The 20,206-nt window shown below is 39.9% G+C and overlaps 1 protein-coding gene across 1 annotated transcript in view; it reads right to left on the bottom strand.

Moving 5' to 3' along the window:
- The window catches only part of mbpb (myelin basic protein b), a 55,116-nt gene that overhangs the window by 28,298 nt on the left and 6,612 nt on the right, over positions 1-20,206 (bottom strand). Inside the window, exons 2-3 of the transcript XR_001815820.3 lie at positions 12,998-13,056; positions 8,392-8,452 (exon numbers count right to left, since the gene is read on the bottom strand). The gene's annotated coding sequence lies outside the window, so the exon portion shown is untranslated. The remainder of the gene's footprint in view (positions 1-8,391; positions 8,453-12,997; positions 13,057-20,206) is intronic.

The raw sequence follows: 20,206 nt of genomic DNA, 5'->3' as shown, positions 1-20,206 counted from the left end.
AAAATTGCAGCTTCTGTTAAAAAAAATATGAAAGAACCAAAAATGTTTTTGGGTACTGAGGTTAGGGTTAAAGTTAGATTGAGTTAATTCGATTTAATTAGATCCTTACACGGATAGTAACGCAAACGTGTGTGTCTGTGTGTGTGTGTGTGCGCATGCACGTGCGTTCTCCTACAGTGACGACTTGTGTACAGGAGTACACACACACACACACACACACACAGTCTCACTCTAATTGTTCTGCCAGATGGTCAAAGCTAATGACGTGAGCTCAAGGATTTCAGAAACCCACACACACACCTGGTTTACTGTCCTTATGAGGACCTTCCACTGACATCATTATTAATGCAGCTAATTGATGGTATGCCGAAACCAACTAAAGTTTATTTAAACAAAAAAAAGTAGAAACGTTTTTCTTGTGAGAACATTTGTATGGTCCCCACAAGAAAAACTTTTATTTATTTATTTTTTTTAAAAAAGAAAACTTCTTTTTAAACAACACTTTCCATTACTTTTAATGAGTGTTTTATAGACTTGTTACTTCGAACAGCTGTTATGATGGACAACGCTTCAACATCTGAACTTTTCCTTGCTGAATGTTCTGTGTACACTGATGTTACGCTCTCCTCACGAGTCCTCACTCTAATATTCGATTCGGTCCTCTGAACGCTGTACCAGACCTCTTTTACACACACACCTGTCGAATTCAACACCGTGGTTAAGAGTAAACACAAAACAGAGCCTAAAGTCAGATTTCTGCGTGGCTCCAACCGAACCTTAATCTTATTGATGCTTTATTATCGCATTCTTTAGATCAGTGTCGCTGGCTTAAACCTTGAACATAAATGAAAATGAATGAAAAATAAGATAGAAATAGAAAACGCTGACCAATTGTTATTATTATTAGTATTATTATTAGTAGTAGTAATAGTAGTATTAGCAACAGAATAACGGATAGAAAATGAGAAAAAGAGAGAGGAAAAAAAAACAATAGTGTGAAGGAGGAGAACACACACACACACACACACACACACACACACAAAACAATGCAAGCTTTTCAGTAGTGAGGCCGTAATCGGCGCCCGTACCAGCTAGTGCCAGCCACACACACACACACACACACACACACACACACCTTCACAGTTATGCCAATTCAAAGTTAACTTTTCTTTAAACTGGAAATCGCATCTTCTCCATAAACAGTGACATCATCAGTGATGATGTGAATGAGTAAACTGCTGTGTTTGTGCATGCGTGTGTGTGTGTGTGTGTGTGTGTGTGTACATGTGAGCTATCTGGACAAATGGAAGGAAAGGAAGGACAAAAAGATTCATTCATTGGCTATTTTCCCCCATGTCATGCTCTGAATCCCACCAAAGAGAGAAGCTGTATTTATTGATTTATTTATTGGATTTATTTATTTATTAGAATTTATGAGATCCAGATCTTATCTCCGTGTCTGCGCCAATAACACTGCAGGCACTGTGATAGCAGTGAAGCAGTGTATTTCTCTGCATATATTTGGATATATTGCAGATGGCAGATAATCCAGCTGTTATTTAGATGGTATATTACAGATTAAATTTGATCGTGTGCTTATTTTATTCTGTACTTTTCATATGATTTTACAGATTTTAAACTTATATGAGAAGTTAATGTATATTATAAATATATATGAAGTTGTAAGACTCTGAAATACAGCGTGTCCCAAAAGTCTTCATATAGGACTTAGGGATGCTCACACCTTTGGCATTTTTAAAGCTCAACTTAAGACTTACTTTTTTTAAACTTGCATTTGACTGCTGATGTCTACTTTTATTATTATTATTATTATTATTATTATTATTATTATTAACTTTTTATAATTTTTTTTCTATGTACTGCTTATTTTATGTACAGCTCTTTATTATTATTATTATTATTATTATTATTATTATTATTATTATTATAGGAGGAAAGGAACACTTTTTAGCAAAATGTCTTCCAAAATTTTTCATATTTAGTTGATTTTATATGTATATATATATTTTCCCCCGGGTAGCCTTTAAGAACGTCTTTATCAAAAGAAGAACGTATTGAAATCCTTCTCACGGCCGGATCGGGACGCTGTCGCGAAGGTTTGCGATGAACTTTAACAGGAGAACGTGTCAAGCACATCATCACACGACACGGTCTCCACACTTGTTAACAAACCCGAAAAGACGTGAACGTCCACGAACGTCCACTGATGAAGGAACGAATGGTGCCCTATCGCCTACAACACGCCATCGACCAGGAGCTGTCGTTTGGATGCGAACTCGCTGTAGTGCTTTTGGGATTTCATGAGTGGGTGCAATTTTCTACATTAGGCTTTCAGCATGACTGCAAATGAGGCACTCAATTTGAAGAAAAAACAAAAAATAAAACAAAAACAAAACAAAATGTACTGCGTAATGAATGGCATGCGAGTTCTGACACGCAGGGAGCTACTTTTCAGACAAAGCAAAATGAGAACAAAGCAGAGAATCAGAGATGGACGTATTTACAAACGGCTCTTAGTTCAATCACAAAACATCACAGGGTGTGCTGTTCTAGGAAAAGAATCAACAACAGAGTGGTGTGATGCGACCTGACATGATGCAGCGTTACTGTTACCACCCAGAAGTGGATTATTTTCCAATAACAATACGTTTTAATGTGATTTATTCCTCTTATAACATGCCCGTCTATATGTGATCATATAAATGCTGTTAAGTAGGAGTTTTACTGCAGCCTAGATACAAAACCAATTACAGCATGCAGGGTATTCATGCCTGGACGATCAGGCTGTGCAGGAATATTGTCTCTCAGTTCATTAGATTTTTGTTTGCCATCGATAGAAAACCGCTTCCAGTCCAATAAATTTCCACCCGAAGACACACACACACGCTGTTTACAAGCTGTATACTTCTAAGCTACATTACTCATCTGTGCTTATCTGTGTCCTTATCTATCTGGAGCTGAAATGGAGTTTATTCTTGTTTTGTGTGTGTGTGTGTGTGTGTGTGTGTGTGTGTGTATAACGGTAGATGGATGTCTGATTGCAGAAACGATGCTCTTCCTGTCTCTCCTGACGCAACAGAGGAAAAAGAACGGCGTGTATGTGCTGTTCGGAGGAGACGCACGCACGACACACACACACACACACACACACACACACACACACACACACACACACACACACACACACACACACGGCTGGTTCTCAAGCGAAAAACACTTTAACCTCCTAAAATCGTGACTCACTGGGCATTCAGACAAACACCACAAATAGAAAATTAAAAGCATAATACAAGCAAATGATATTTCTCCAGCCAGACGTCTTTACTAGTCGGTCTTTACTAATGTGCCGTAAGTTAATGTGCCTCTGTGATAGACAACGTTAGCATACAGCAGATGGACTGCTAGCTAATGAGTTTCTGTTCTTGCAAAAGTGTTTAACACGTTGTTGCGGGCATGAGCCCAACTAAGTACAACTGTAACTAGCGAATGCTGCCTAGTTACCTAGGCATCTGCTGCATCAGGAATGCAATTCAGGAGAAAGGAAGGAGGAAAACCATAATGAGGACATGTTAGGATTCTAATTATCTTATGTCAGAATCGCAGTAATTAAGAGATGACGGTTTGGAGATTCACATTGGATTCCGAAAGAAGTCCTTTTCTGTGGAAATGCATAGATCACCCTACAGATAGAGCTTCTATAAGCTATGGATTCTAGTGCAGAGTAGAGAGCAGAGACGTGGATAGAGTTAAATACGGTTATATTCTTATCCAAATGTGGAAGCTCTTTTTAAACAATTTGAACAAGTCACAAGATTGTAATTACTGTAATAACGTACGACATGATGAACATGCAATTAAAAATGGCCTTTACACTGTACGAGGAGAGAAATCTTGTCTTAAATCTCATCTTAATGAGACAGTGACATGCTCACAGTGCACGACTGGATCCCTCAATGAGACAGTAAGGTGCTCACAGTGCACGACTGGATCCCTCAATGAGACAGTAAGGTGCTCACAGTGCACGACTGGATCCCTCAATGAGACAGTAAGGTGCTCACAGTGCACGACTGGATCCCTCAATGAGACAGTAAGGCGCTCACAGTGCACGACTGGATCCCTTAATGAGACAGTGACATGCTCACACTGCACGACTGGATCCCTCAATGAGACAGTGAGGTATTCACACTGCACGACTCGATTCCTTAATGCGACAGTGATGTATTCACACTGCACGACTTGATCCCTCAATGCTGAAGAGGCATACTCACACTGCACGACTCGTTCCCTCAATGCGACAGTGAGGTGCTCACACTGTATGGTCCCTTAATGTGACAGAGACATGCTCAATGGTTATTGAAGATAAATGAATGAATGAATGAATGAATGAATGAATGAACTAACTGAACTGTATTTTAAAAGTTATAAGGTGTATTAAATCCACTAGCCTACAGCCCACCTCTCACTGAAATGATCTACAAAACAAAAAAACAAACAAACAAAAAAATTCCAACCTGAACAGTCAGTAATGAGAGTAGCACCGGGAAGGACAACTCACCTGTATACACACACACACACACACACACACACACACGCACACACACACAGACACTTTCCATGAGAGTCAGATCAATAGAAACCTGATTTACACGCGGAGTATTTCTGAGCAAGAGAGACAGAGTGACAGAGAAGTAGGGAATGAGTAAGACAAGTGAAACTGTGATGCCAACCAATCTATCTGAAATTAAATCAGACTGACAATAAGACAAGGACAAAGAGACATTTGTATGGTTTTGGCAATACTGCACTGATACAACTGAACCATTAATGTGGAACTGAACACAATTAAACTGAGTCAAATTCAATTGAATTGGACTGAGAAATAGGCAAAGAGACAAAACAGCAGAGAAACAGGCAGAGTATTAGACAGCAGGGTACAGAATTGTGTGTGTGTTCATTCCCTCAGAGTAACCTTTCATTAAACACTCACATTCCCAGAATAGCACTAAAATGGTCGCAGCTGCATCATAACTAATTACATGCAAATTATAAAAACACAGACTGTGATCATTAAATCTCTCATTCTGTGAGATTCATATTTTTATTGAGTTCCAAATGCTTATTCAAAGGTGATTAACACAGCACACATACAGATTATTTAGCACGGTAATTGCGCTATAAAAATGTTCATAAAAAGGTCTACAGTTTATCATTCCTCTATATCCGTGGTTCTCAAAGAGGGGGGCGCGGAGAGATCGGAAGGGGGGCACAAATTCTTTCAAAAAGAAAAAAAAAAACCCCAGAAAACACAAAGAGGGCATCACTTGTGTGTATTTTACTGCTTTTCAGATAGAGGGTGCATAAATGAAAAACCCTGCGTTCCCTCTCCCTCTGTATTTTCTTTTTGCTGGGGAGAGGCGGAGCTTAGCCTGCCTTTTATCTAGCTGTCAGTGCAGACCACTGTTCCCAACGCATCGACTTTTCAGACCCCTTTAGTGACTTTTTTTGGTCCAAAAAAAAAGAAAAAAAAAAGCGCCTAGCGACAAATCTAGTGACTTTTTGGACAAACCTTAGCAACAATCCAAATGTCACCAATACTGTCCTGCAAGCACGAGATCTTGCTTTCCCAATGCACTCGCACCTCTCTCTGCGTCTGCTCTGTTCAGTGAGTGGCTGAGAGCCGGAGCAGTTGACAAAGACGTGAATGTAAAAAGAAGCGATGGCAGGTGTCCCACTAATTGATTTAACAATGTCATGGCTAACGAGACACGTCCTTCGTCCCAATTTACATCATTCATATGTGAATGTTTTTAGAAGGAAAGAGGAATGGAATCGAGTGTTTTACAGTCTAGTTCTCTTGTTGACAGTAGTTACAGTATAGTGTTCAGAAACAGTTTTGATAATTCATGTTCCATACCTGTCTATTATATAATTTTATAAAAGTCATACTTATTTTTAAAAATCATAAAAATTATGAAAAGTAATTAAAAAAGTACCAAAAAACAAAAGCATAAAATATATATATTTATCTATCTACTCTATCTATCAAAAACAGAGATATATATATATATATATATATATATATATATATATATATATATATATATATATATATATATATATATATATATATACACACATACACACACACACATGTTTGTATATGGGGGGCTTTAGTTACAAGAGGTTGAGAACCGTTGTTCTATATTTAACCGCACCACATGTCAAATGAATGCGTTCATTTGTGTGTTCAATCTCATTTTATTCATTTTATAATGACAAACTTAATTAACCAATCAGGATTAAGTGTTAAAGTTTGAAAGCTACTAGGCACTCTGCGCACAGGGATATCGATGTGACAGTAGGAGAAAAACAATCTGGTTTTATAATGTAAGACGTCCTTTTCCTGCTCTTACTACCATGTTATTTCAAATATTTTCAGTCAACCTGAATTTATCGTACATCCATTAACACTGTTAATTCCTTAAGATTGGTTGACGGCAGCTTAGCTCGCTGTGAGGAAACAATTCTGTTATTGTTTACATTCGATTTGTTGCGTCTGTTTTCCGATTCGGTTTTCATGTTTTGCGATAATGTTGTGGTGGAGTGAACCTGGCGCACTTTTGCGATGTCTGGTTTTGTAACTTTGTAGTGTTGAGCACCGCTCGGTCACCTTATGTCAGACTCTTTACGTTAAACATCTAATAACGGAGTAATAGGCAAAAGAATATGACTCAAAACTTCCATCACTCATACTGAGACTCCATATTGGATCAGAAACGGTGCCGATTTTCTGGGTGACAAGCGTTCTTCGGGTCAACATGGGCAGGGCTCGAGTTAAATTTAAAGTAACTGAATGAATGAATGATCTTTATTGACATTGTATAGAACTACATACAATGAAATTTGAAACTAATCCAGCCAGTGAATCTAGTTTCCAATTCTTTCTTTCCTTCTCAGTGTTTTATTTATTTCTTTTTCAGCGTACTAACGCTGATGTCAGATCTGTTGTCCGTGTGTCAACAATTTTACACTGTGTGTGTGTGTTGGGGTGTGTGTGTGTTTGCTTAGTTATCAGCTCTGAGCAAACACACATCAGATCAGACATCGTTAAACGCTATTAAACATCCATTAACCATTAGAAGAGAGTATATTCTCTCTCTCCATCTCTCTCTCTGTTCACTGTATCTCATCGTATATTTCAGTTATATAAAGGAGGGTTTGACCTATCAAAAACCCCACAAAAAGATCTAAAGAAGAACAGAAAAACATAATGAAGCCAGACTGTTACTGTAACACAATGGCCATCTTAATTTATATCTATATCTATGTATATATAAAAAGCTACTGTACATAAGTGACCTGCTTAGGGGATCCTTGGCCACCAGGGGGCACCCTAACAATCAGTGGCTTCTGACTGTATGTTGTTTACATAATGAGTGGAGAAAATAAGAGTGTGACTGGTTGGGTAGGTGTTTCATCATCGCTATGTACCAAATCCACATTAATAAATGTCTACACCGTACTTACAGTGGTGAACTATTCAGTGTTCAGTGTAGAGATTTGGGACGGAGCCCGTTTCTTGAAAATAAGTGTCTGTAGTATAAAAAGGAAATGTCAGGAGGGGGGAAAATGAATCATGTTTTTGTGTTATTAGTGACACGGTGTATTTTTTTTGGTAGTTACCGCTATGGGTTAGGTTAAAATCAATCAGCAGACTGTGGCTTGCTTTATATTTTTCAATAATTAAATGTTAATATATTCAGTAAGAAGCTTGGACCATTTTTTTCCAGTTCAGAAATCTAGCCTTGAGCCTAACATTTGAATAGTTGAAATAAATCTGCATTGAATGGGATTGTGGATTTTCTTTTCCAGATAAAGGGGTTGCAAAAGTTTATGAGCCCCTTCAGTATTCCAATAACAGTACATTCTTGGAGTATCTCAGCCTCACCTGAGGAGAGGGCTATAATTCAAATCCGGCTTACACTTACTAACCTGAGCGAAAAATACTAAATTGGTGTTTTTTTGACATTTCCTTCTACATTTTCTATATCTCCATATCTATCTGCCTGTCTATAACTATTTCGGCTGTCGCTACTACGGTATACCGAGACACTGATAGGCTGTCACATCTCGTTTTAGATTTCAGAGCTCAGGGAAAATAACAGCGGAGCGGGTCTTTCATCATAGTGAACAAAGCGTGTGTTCTTTGTTCTCAGAGTGGAGTGGATGAGGCCTGACAAACACGCTGGCGTGACTCAGAGCTGTGAGGATTCATTATGCCGCATCTTCAGAGCCAAGGCCACCTTAAGAGAACATCTCAAAAAGTACAAAGAAACAAAAAAGGAAAGCACCAAAAAATAAAGCTCTTACCAAAGACCTCGTCCTGAGAGTCAGCGTCCGCTGTGGTTCTAGATGCTGGGTCTGACTGAGTCTGAAACACACACACACACACACACATTGCAGTAAGTAACTAAGTAAGCAATTCTAAGCCAGTTAATAGATCAGGGTATTCATGGATTTTTATCCACTGCCTCACATGCCTTGATTTTCCAAGATTTAAATATAGCCTAAACAGACTTCCTTCCCTCATTCTTCCCTTCTTCCATCCTTCCCTCCCTTCTTCTTTCCTTCCTTCCAGTCTCTAGAGTTTACACTGAATGGTGAGAAAAACAAAAAAACATTTTCAAATATAGCCTATATAGGCTTCCCGGAACTTCCTTCCTTTCTTCACGTCTTCCTTCCTCCCTTCCTTTCTTCCCTTTTTCCTTCCTTACTTTCTTCCATCCATCCATCCATCCAGTGTCTAGAGTTTACACTGAATGGTGAGAACAAACAACAATATTTTCCAAATATAGCCTAAATAGGCTTCGCAGGGCTTCCTTCCTTCATTCCTTCCTTCCCGCCCTCCTTTCATCCCTTCTTCCTTCTCTTCTTACATCCTCCCTTCCTTCCAGTCTGTAGAGTTTACACTGAATGGTGAGAAAAACAAAACCCATTTTCAAATATAGCCTATATAGGCTTCCCAGAGCTTCCTTCCCTTCTTCCTGATACCAGTACTCTGCAAAAGTAATCTTCTTTGTCAAACTCAGTTTAACGGTTTTTGTTTATTTTACTCCTGTTTTATGGATAGTTTGCTAGCTTACCATTGTGTATAAAAGAAATATCCTCAAGTATCGTGATATGATATTTTTGTCATATCGCCCAGCCCTATTTGCATGTGCCTAAGACTTTTGCACAGTTCTGTATAATATCAGAATACGTTTATATTATATATATATATATATATATATATATATATATATATATATATATATATATATATATATATATATACATACATATACATACACATACATACATACACACATACACACACACACACACACACACACACGCACACAGGTATGTATTCATTCCGATACTGGTCTCAGGTATCAGTCTGGGTTACGGAATTACATTAATCAGAGTGTTTATTTAGAAATACAGCAATATTTCCACTCGAAGCTCAAGTTAAGAGATACAGCTACCTTTGGGTTGTGTAAGTCTACTGAGAGAACTCAGAAGAGAGATCAATAGGTGGTCAATATCGGTGGAAATGCATTAATGAATCCAATTAGCGTTGGATTTCCAACATAATCGCATGAGCGTGGTGCTCCGTGATTCGACGAATCAGCTTGGGATCATTATTCGTGAATGATTCAATAGTTTCCTAACTCATTCCAGGAATAAAATGCAAGTTCCCTGTTGTATTCTGTCAGGTTCATCCCAAACTGCTGTGCGTATGCTTATTTAGCTCTAAAGGGACCAACATAATGGGCCTCATTTATCAAACTGATTATGAACAAATCTGTTCGTAAATCGTCCACAGGAGCATCCATCCATCCATCCATCCTTCCGTCCATCTTCTATACCGCTTATCCTTTTCAGGGTCACGGGGAACCTATCCCAGGGAGCCCACAGAAGCATTTACACAAGAAATATGGTAATCATGAAAATCGGAGAGAAAAAAAAAGGCTTGGATCTTACGACAGCTCCGGAGTTAACGTGTTACGTTAAAGTGTAACGTTTATTTATGTATAAGGAGACTCACTGATGTGGACCTAGATTGATTTGCTTCAATTCATAGAAATTGTGGTGTGTGTGTGTGTGTGTGTTTCAGACTAATGAACAGATTCAGGTTTACTTAGAAATCTGCATAACAGGTGGTGTGTGTGTATGTGTGTGTCAGGAAGAACCACATGTGAATGACTGATCTGAACGATCTGATCTTTCTCAATGAGTGTTAGGGGCTTCTGTCTTTTGGTTGTTGTTGTTAGTTTCTTTTTTTATTTGTCTTGTTCTGGTTCTAATCCTGATCAGATTTTGGTTCCTGAATCTTCCTGGCTCTTGTTCTGGTGCTAGTAGTGGTCCTGATTCTAGTTCTGTTCTAACGCCGGTTCTTGTTGTGTTTCCAGTTCTTGTTTTAATTTTGTTTCTGCTTCTAGTCCAGATTTGAAAGAGGTTTCGGTGTTTTGTGTTCTCTATTCGTGGTTAGTTTTCGTTCTGGTTTAGTTTAACGTTCCAATTCTTGTTCTGATTCTGTTTCAGTTACAACTCTGCTTATCGCTCTGTTCTTTGTTTTGTTTCTTTTTTTTTTCTTCTATCTCTAAACTTCTGATAAATGGGTAGATAACTAAATAATAATTTGCACCATATTCTGAAACTTGGTGTATGGGTGTGTGTGTATGTGTGTGTAGCCATGATAGCATATATCCAGTATACAGCCATACAGTTATGATTCTGTAAACAAAGTTCTGTAGCTTAACAAAATCAGTTTCATTGGATTAATGTGTCATTAATGTGCCTAAGAACAACATAGTTACTTGTACTTGAACAACATAAGAAAACTTGACTACAGCTTGAACACCGTGATCGTTATATATTCAAGCTTTAATATTACATGCGAGTGTGTATGTAGTCAGCAAAGACACAGAAGCATCTCGAATTTTCATGGCAACCTAGAACACTGGAGCCCAGGCTGTGTGTGTGTGTGTGTGTGTGTGTGTGCGTGTGTGTTCACAGACCATGCTGACAAAAGTTCCCACAGCTCTTAGTCAGATCTCAGTAAATCATACACACACACACACACACACACAAATAATACACTGCCTAGCAACATGGTGTCTCTCAGACTAGAGACGTCAGCCTGAGCACCTGAGTGAACGAAAGAAACCCAGATCATTATCACTCCGTATGATGACCGGGGAGAGAGACAAGAAGACAGAGAGTGAGACAGAAAGACAACGACAGAGCAAGAAAAAGAGTGAGACAGTGCAAGAGCGAGACAGAAAAACACAAGGCAGGCAGTGAGACAGAGAGATAGAGGGAAAGAGCACTACATGATATTTGCGATTCAACTTCCCAGTCCTTAAGTGCACAAAACAGGGTATAAAATAATGGCATCTGGCCTCTGTAGTGCACTACACTTCCGTTCAGGATACAGCTCTCTACCCCCTCTGTAGTGCACTACACTTCCATTCAGGATACAGCTCTCTACCCCCTCTGTAGTGCACTACACTTCCATTCAGGATACAGCTCTCTACCCCCTCTGTAGTGCACTACACGTCCATTCAGGATACAGCTCTCTACCCCCTCTGTAGTGCACTACACGTCCATTCAGGATACAGCTCTCTACCCCCTCTGTAGTGCAGTACACTTCCATTCAGGATACAGCTCTCAACCCCCTCTGTAGTGCACTACACTTCCGTTCAGGATACAGCTCTCCACCCCCTCTGTAGTGCACTACACTTCCATTCAGGATACAGCTCTCCACCCCCTCTGTAAGTGCACTACACTTCCATTCAGGATACAGCTCTCTACCCCCTCTGTAGTGCACTACACTTCCGTTCAGGATACAGCTCTCTACCCCCTCTGTAGTGCAGTACACTTCCATTCAGGATACAGCTCTCAACCCCCTCTGTAGTGCACTACACTTCCATTCAGGATACAGCTCTCAACCCCCTCTGTAGTGCACTACACTTCCGTTCAGGATACAGCTCTCCACCCCCTCTGTAGTGCACTACACTTCCATTCAGGATACAGCTCTCCACCCCCTCTGTAAGTGCACTACACTTCCATTCAGGATACAGCTCTCTACCCCCTCTGTAGTGCACTACACTTCCGTTCAGGATACAGCTCTCTACCCCCTCTGTAGTGCAGTACACTTCCATTCAGGATACAGCTCTCAACCCCCTCTGTAGTGCACTACACTTCCGTTCAGGATACAGCTCTCCACCCCCTCTGTAGTGCACTACACTTCCATTCAGGATACAGCTCTCCACCCCCTCTGTAAGTGCACTACACTTCCATTCAGGATACAGCTCTCTACCCCCTCTGTAGTGCACTACACTTCCGTTCAGGATACAGCTCTCTACCCCCTCTGTAGTGCACTACACTTCCGTTCAGGATACAGCTCTCCACCCCCTCTGTAGTGCACTACACTTCCATTCAGGATACAGCTCTCCACCCCCTCTGTAAGTGCACTACACTTCCATTCAGGATACAGCTCTCTACCCCCTCTGTAGTGCACTACACTTCCGTTCAGGATACAGCTCTCTACCCCCTCTGTAAGTGCACTACACTTCCGTTCAGGATACAGCTCTCCACCCCCTCTGTAAGTGCACTACACAAGTGTGATAGAAGACAGTTTTTACACTTAGAAAGTGTTCTGAACCCAACAAGTGCCTTCTCCTACACTTTAGACACTGCACTTTATATCTTTTGTCATTTGGGATACAGCTGCACACTCTGTTATAATCTCTTATAGACTGTAAGTGCACTACAGATGGAATGTAAAAATGTTTTCTATATCCTATACAGTGCATCATTATATGTGCAATTCAAAACCAACCGAGATATAAATATACTGGAGAATAGTCGACTCTCTGTCTCTGTGTGTGTGTGTGTGTGTGTGTGTGTGTGTGTGTGTGTGCTGTACCTTGGACTCAGGCAATGGCTCACGTTTTCCTAGGTGCTGTCCCATACTGCACACAGCAACTGCAAAGCAGAGACACACACACACAAAATGAGCCAGATCACATTAAAATCAGGAAAACAGTTTACTAAAACACACTTTTCTCAACACATTTTCATCATTTATCACAACAGTAATAGATAGACAGGCAGATAGAGACAGACACAAATATAGACAGAGAGAGAGATGGAAATACATACGGAGACAGACAGACAAACAGACAGACAGACAGATAGACAGATTAGACCAACAGACAAGTGGACAGACAGACAGAGAGCGTGACAGACAGACCAACAAATAGGTAGATAGATAGCCAGATAGACAGAGAGACGGACCAACAGGCAGACAGATGGACAGACAGGTAGAGAGAGAGAGAGAGAGAGAGAGAGAGAGAGAGAGAGAGAGAGAGACCAACAGACAGACAGATGGACAAACAGGTATAGAGAGAGAGAGAGAGAGAGAGAGAGAGAGAGAGAGAGAGAGAGAGAACAATAGACAGACAGACAGACAGATGGACAAACAGGTATAGAGAGAGAGAGAGAGAGAGAGAGAGAGAACAATAGACAGACAGACATACAGACAGATGGATAAACAGGTATAGAGAGAGAGAGAGAGAGAGAGAGAGAGAACAATAGACAGACAGACATACAGACAGATGGATAAACAGGTAGACAGATAGATAGATGGACAGATATATAGATGGATAGATAGATAGCCAGACAGACTTTCATTTGTAAAATTACTTTAACACTTTTTCATAAAAGAAAAAGACAGCTATAAGCCAATGGAAATGCCTCACAAAGATAGTAATACACCAGTGTGTGTGTGTGTGTGTGTGTGTGTGTGTGTGTGTGTGTGTGTGTGTGTGTGTGTGTGTGTGTGCGTGTGTGCGCGCGCGTGTGTGTGTGGGCATGTTCTAATTTTACATTCTCATATTATAATTTCCCAGCCTCGTTAAACGACCTTCTGAATGAGACAGCCCTTATCTTGCTGCCCAGCAATGCATACCTCTAAACTTGAACTGATGCATGTGGCTGTTTCTGACTAAAATATTTTTACGCTCCAATATAAATATAAACGTAAACTATAATATTGTTCCTAGATCCCTCTTGAACATGTTCAAAAAAAATCACGTGCAAGAATTTCACACCTCGCAGAAATGAGCGACATAAACATGGTTTCACATCATTTCACAGGTAGCTGAGTGAGACATACACACAGTGAGACTGAGTGAGACATACACACACACACACACACACACACACACACAGGTCCACTAATCTGAGTGTGCCAACGACATCTGTTATTGTTTCCTCACTTATCACTTAACTCTGATCCAACATTACTCGTTTGATTGTGCCAATGTCACGAGGTGTAATAAAATATCTACGCGTCTCCTGCATGATAAAACCTTCACATCTAGACGACTGTAAATGAATGCACAACAGGTGTGTATCGTCAATTTGTTTTTCTAACCAGGTTAATCACATAACTGGATGGAACCCCAGTGCGCCATTTAACCACAAACTGCAGCAAAACAAGGAGATAAAACAGCAGCAGTGCAAGAAGTGCATGCACAGTCCACACAGGATTTCATAGAGTTTTGTGATTGTTACGGCTAAAAATTCTTTATTTTGCTGCGGCTTTTTTTTTTTTTTTAACAATTTACGAGTTTTTTTCTGCTTTTTTTCCCGGAAAACTATGCGGAATTTCGCAGTGATGTTTGTTGGAAAACGAGACCTTTAAGCTGTACTCACGTTCGACACACGGCTTTGGCGGAATGCGCGTCGCGATGACGGTACATGATGCGTCTCGGCGCAAATCTGTGGAAAATCTGCGGTAATTGTGAAAAATTGCGAGCTCCTCCGAATATCGTGGCGTTTGCTTAATATTTGCGTTCATTTCTGCGATCGCAAAATCCCGGACGGCGAGAATGTATCCAGCACGGATTTTACACCATTCTACACTATTATGAGGTATCACACTCGCAATAAAAATTTTTTTAAAAACCAGCACGATTGCAAGTGTGATCATGCTTTTCTACGACGGTTCTATAAACGATAAATTATTAATGCATAACTAACGTTTCAGACACAATATGGCTAAATATTTTATTTGGTCAACAAAAATAGTTCCTAAAGAAGCTACAGCTGGATAGAGCGGTTGCCATTTTTATTACTGTAAAGTCATAAATGCATTCATTCCCTATTATCAAGGTACAGACGTTATTTTAATAAAGTTACTTAGATCGAGTGAAGTAGAAATAAAGATTCCTGTGTAAAGGAGTAGTGAGAAAGACGGGAGTTTCATATATAATTCATGGGAAGGTTGAGAGGCGATCTTTAAGATACCGCAGGCCTTTTTACGCACCCTTCAGTGTTGACGTTCTTCATAGTGAAGCCTGACCACTATGGACCGGCTCGTCTTCACTGGAGTATTGTTTTGTTTGATGCTACAGAATCTCGGATTCATCTTTAGAAGCACTTGCGGTGCTTGTGGTACACTGCAGTGTTGGAAAGTTTTTAAAAACCCCTGCGTTATACTCTGGATACAAGCATTAGTTTAAATTCACTGATATGGTGGCAGGCCAGAAAGGTTTATTAAAAACATGAACATGTGAATAATTATTAGTGACATTAGGCTACATTTATCTGACAGGACACGGGCTGAATGGCAATGCATGGTGGCCCATTCGGAGGTAGTTTATAAGATTGCAATGCGTTAGCGTCGTTAACAAATAACAGGCTATCGCTAACATCACATGGAGCTTAACGTTAGCTGGTTTCACAGCCACAATGCCAGCTGACTCAAACGGACATAATATAGGACCGTCTTTCAGGTGCTTCGCCAAATTCCAGGTGTTTCCTCGCTTTGTTTGAAATGAACGATAGTATCGGTTGCCGGTGTGCAACTTTCCTCTCAACGAGTCGGGGCGGAGCTAAACTTGTCGCCGTCTTCTGTAGTTTTTCCCGTGTGCTTGTAGGCGTTCTTCTTCTTCTTCACCACTTGTGGACTGACTAAAACCCTTGCCCCCTTCAGTTCCAGAAGAACTGCAACCCCAGTAACTTCATTACCAACGGTACCTACGCTACTGCTGAAAAACAAGTACTGTCATGTTTTAAGAATGTTGGTACTGACTTGGTACTGAAATATCGGTTCTTGTGATATCCCTACTTCCATTCTCCCTAAGCTTCCATCTTTCTGTTTACCACTGCCGTATTCGAACGGATTCCTCTCTTAGTACCCTGCTTCTGAACCTTCCTCCTGTTTAGAAGAACGTCAAAATCTTCCAGCTCCAAAAAAACAAAAAGAAAAAAAAAAGTTCTTTCTATTACAAGACGGAGCATCTGCCAGAACTGTAAGTATCTTGAGCAGAAATGTTCTCAGGGGTGGAAAGAAAACGAGAAAATATTGGCAACGTTGACAGAAATAGTTGAACAGTAAATGACGCCAACAACCCTTGGAGCAACTCAGGCGCATCCAAATATAACTTTTGTATTATTATTATTCAAGGGTCTGTTATGAAAAACCTTAACTGTCTACAACTCTATGAACTTAATTAGATTAATACAGGAGGGTACGAGTGTTTAATTGAACAGTAGAGCTGCAAGCATTACGTCTGGGTATAAAAATATCCTTTGCTAAACTTTAGGTATGCTAAACTTTTCAAACTTGCAATCAGACATGTACTGCAAGGTCTGGGACTGAAAGCTTGATGCAGTCAGAGGATAACGCAGCTGAAGGGGGTCACATCCAGACCTCAATGCCATTAAAATTCCATTTTAATTTAACTAAGCGTTTCAACCCACACACCGAAAGCTCATGCGGCATGCTGTCTTTGTTTTTCACTTGTGCATCAGTGACGCACAAATTTTATGGATATAATCGACCCTGAACATCGGATGTTTTTAAACTATCGGCCGATACACCGGTGCAACTCTACTAATTCTTATCGTGGGGAGAATTTCTACCGGTATATCGCAAACGATAAGATATCGTCCATCCCTATTCAACACTATGACACACCCACATGAGGAAATAAACACAAATATACACTTTCATGCGGTCTCCTTTCACATCAGTTTCAGTTTCGATTTAATGCAAGACACGCAATGCCACATACACTCAAGAGAACACCTAGCCCAAACTTGTCAAACTATTGAATATACAATGAAATAAATATATTTTTATGTGAGTGGTTTTGTAATTACAGCTGGCAGATTGCTACGCTTTAGTAACGTAGGCTCGAGAGTAAACAAGACTAGCAATGTAACTACTTCTTCCCGCTTCTTTTGGTTTTTGGGCGCGTTACATCCGGTCCATTGTATTAGCATCCTCTTCGTGACCGTTTGGCAATAACTTAAGTACCTATGCAACTACTATGATGAAGTATGGAGTAGATTTCCTTACCATGTTCTTATTAATTAGTGTATATCCTGTACGGTAATGCGAGTTACATACGGAGGGATATTTATACAGGAAACTAAGGAAGTAATGAGCCACAGGCGTGTGCAATCACTACACGGGAGTCACGATGGAGGGTGCCAAAACAGACTAAAATCAAAGCAGGCTGTTGCTCCAGACACATCCGGCATGGACTGACTCACATTTTGATCAGATGCTTGACGTGACATGTCTGGTGTGAATTTGTGGTTTGTCTCAGATAACCTAATGTCATCCTTTAACCCTTTTATGCATGGTGCCCATGCTCGTGAGCTGCTAAATTGTTTTTAGAAAAATATATTTAGACCTTTATCCTGATTTTTTATTTTTTTTTCCCCTAATTCCTAATCCAACAATACTAACGGTCACAGATGTAGCACATGTCTCGGGCATTTCCGTCGGTCAACTTTACCCAGTTCACACATTACAGGTACAGTATTTCTCAGGCTGCGTCCACGTTAATTCCGGATAGATCCGAAAACTGCATTTTCGTTTTCAAACGCTCTCCGCCCACCGCTGGCGTTTTCAAACGCTTTCCAAAAACTGCTCGTCCACACTGAAAACGTCTGAAACCGCTTATGTTCCAACACTGCGCATGCATAAAAACGTAAGAAGCTTTGGCTTGCGTAATTTCCATCAGCTGTTTACTTAAAGGTTGTACAAAGTGACATTGACCTTTTAACGCAATCAAACTGGCTAGCAGGCACCACAACATCTGCAGGACAACATCATCCAAGAGTTTGTTTTGAGTTGAATGAGTCACATGACTAAAAATACGTCATTGTTTTTGAATCTCTCCGTTTTCTCAGTCAACACTGCAACGCACAAACGCCGTTTTCAATTCGACCTATATGGGAGAGCGTTTTCGGAAAGTTCTGTTTTCCACCGTCTTGGTGTAGACGGAAAACAAAAAACTTCGAGAGGAAAAAAAGCGTTTTCAAATTTATCTGGATTAACATGGTCGAGTGTCAGCAGGCATCTTTGTACTGGTTTCTACTTTCGCTCGACGGCTGCTAACTTCAGTTACATTTTAATATAAAGTAATTTATAGAAAAAGTTACAAAATAATTTGTGTGAAAGGGTTTTTTCAGTATCCCGTTCAAATTAGTGCTGAGCTAGATAGCTGTCTAAGGTGTGTGGCCTTATTTTTAACGAGGACAAACCCCGATTCCTTACAATCTCTAAAACTCACAGATCAAACACTATTTTACACATTCCACATCTCTACATGTGGAAAACATGGGAACATCCCAACGTGAGTCATTGTTTATAAGCGGGCCAATGAGACAAGTTTAAACATGGCTGCTCTCAGCTCATACATGGAATAATCATATTAATCACTGGGATGAGGAGAGAAAAGTCTGAAGAAAGGAGGACTGTAGGAGATATTGGGGTTTGTTGTTTGTAAGTGACACAAAAAGAAGCCAAAAACAAAACCATTTTAACCAACGAATTAAATTATGTAAATTGTGTAAACTGCAATGCTCAAATCAACATTCGCCTCAAACAGATCTGGGAACTTGTTCAGCAATTGCTCATGTGGTTTCTGACTCTACGACTCTGTGTTTTTATATTATTATATAAAGCTTGTCCAGGGTTTAATTTAATGGTGTGTTTGAAATGACTAGGTAATTAAAACTGACTTTGTTTCAAAATACAGATTACCATTTGAATGCTGTAATCTGTTGGCCAAACCTGATTGCCGACCCTTGGGGATTTTGTAAAAACAAACGTAGTAGCAGCACGTATATACACACACACACACACACACACACACACACACACACACAAACAACAACATTGTGTAACAACCTTCTGAATCGTGCGGGGACTTGCGAGGAGGATTGCGTAACAGTGAAAGAAAACCCATGCGGCTCACAGCACAGCAAAACTCCCTGGAGCAATGAAAGAAATAATCCATTGCTCTTCTACTAATACTATGTTCTACAATAAAAGTAACCGATATGAAATAATAGATATGCAATGATTATACAGATTGAATTCATTCACTTACAATGAAAATACTAGCTCTGTTTATAAAGATGAAGTGGCTCTTAATCCACTGGCTCCAAAATTTATTACATTTTACAGAAGCACCTGAGCTAGCGTCTCTGTCTCTCTCTCTCTCTCTCTCTCTCTTTCTCTCTTGCTCTCTCCCCCTCCCCCTCTCCCACACAAAATTAGTCACACACAGAACAGACAGCACACTGACAGTGAGCCATCAGAGACTAATAATTCTGCTTATTTAGCTCAGTAACAAACACTGCATCAAGAAAATTTTGCCTCACCAGTTAATTAAGTTTAAAATGGACAGTTTATTTACAGCAAATTGTACAATGCTAGTCTTGGTGTTTTTACATTACTACAATGCTAGTCCTTCTGTTTTTACATTACTACAATGCTAGTCCTTGTGTTTTTACATTACTATAATGCTAGTCCTTGTGTTTTTACATTACTACAATGCTAGTCCCTGTGTTTTTATATTACTACAATGCTAGTCCTTGTGTTTTTACATTACTACAATGCTAGTCCCTGCGTTTTTATATTACTACAATGCTAATCCTTGTGTTTTCAAGTCAAGTCAAGTGAGTTTTATCATCATTCCTCTATATCGCTTGTATACACTGGAACGTAATGTGTCTTCAGGACCATGGTGCAACACAGAACAGTATGCAGGACTACATAAAGTGTAAATACACAACAGTGTGAGACAAGTGCAAGACATTAAAT

This window comes from Ictalurus punctatus, chromosome 20 (assembly GCF_001660625.3).
Source record: "Ictalurus punctatus breed USDA103 chromosome 20, Coco_2.0, whole genome shotgun sequence".
In the NCBI taxonomy this organism is placed as follows: Eukaryota; Metazoa; Chordata; class Actinopteri; order Siluriformes; family Ictaluridae; genus Ictalurus; species Ictalurus punctatus.
The sequence above is the reverse complement of the archived record's forward strand: the minus strand, read 5'-3'. Positions and strand labels throughout refer to the sequence as shown.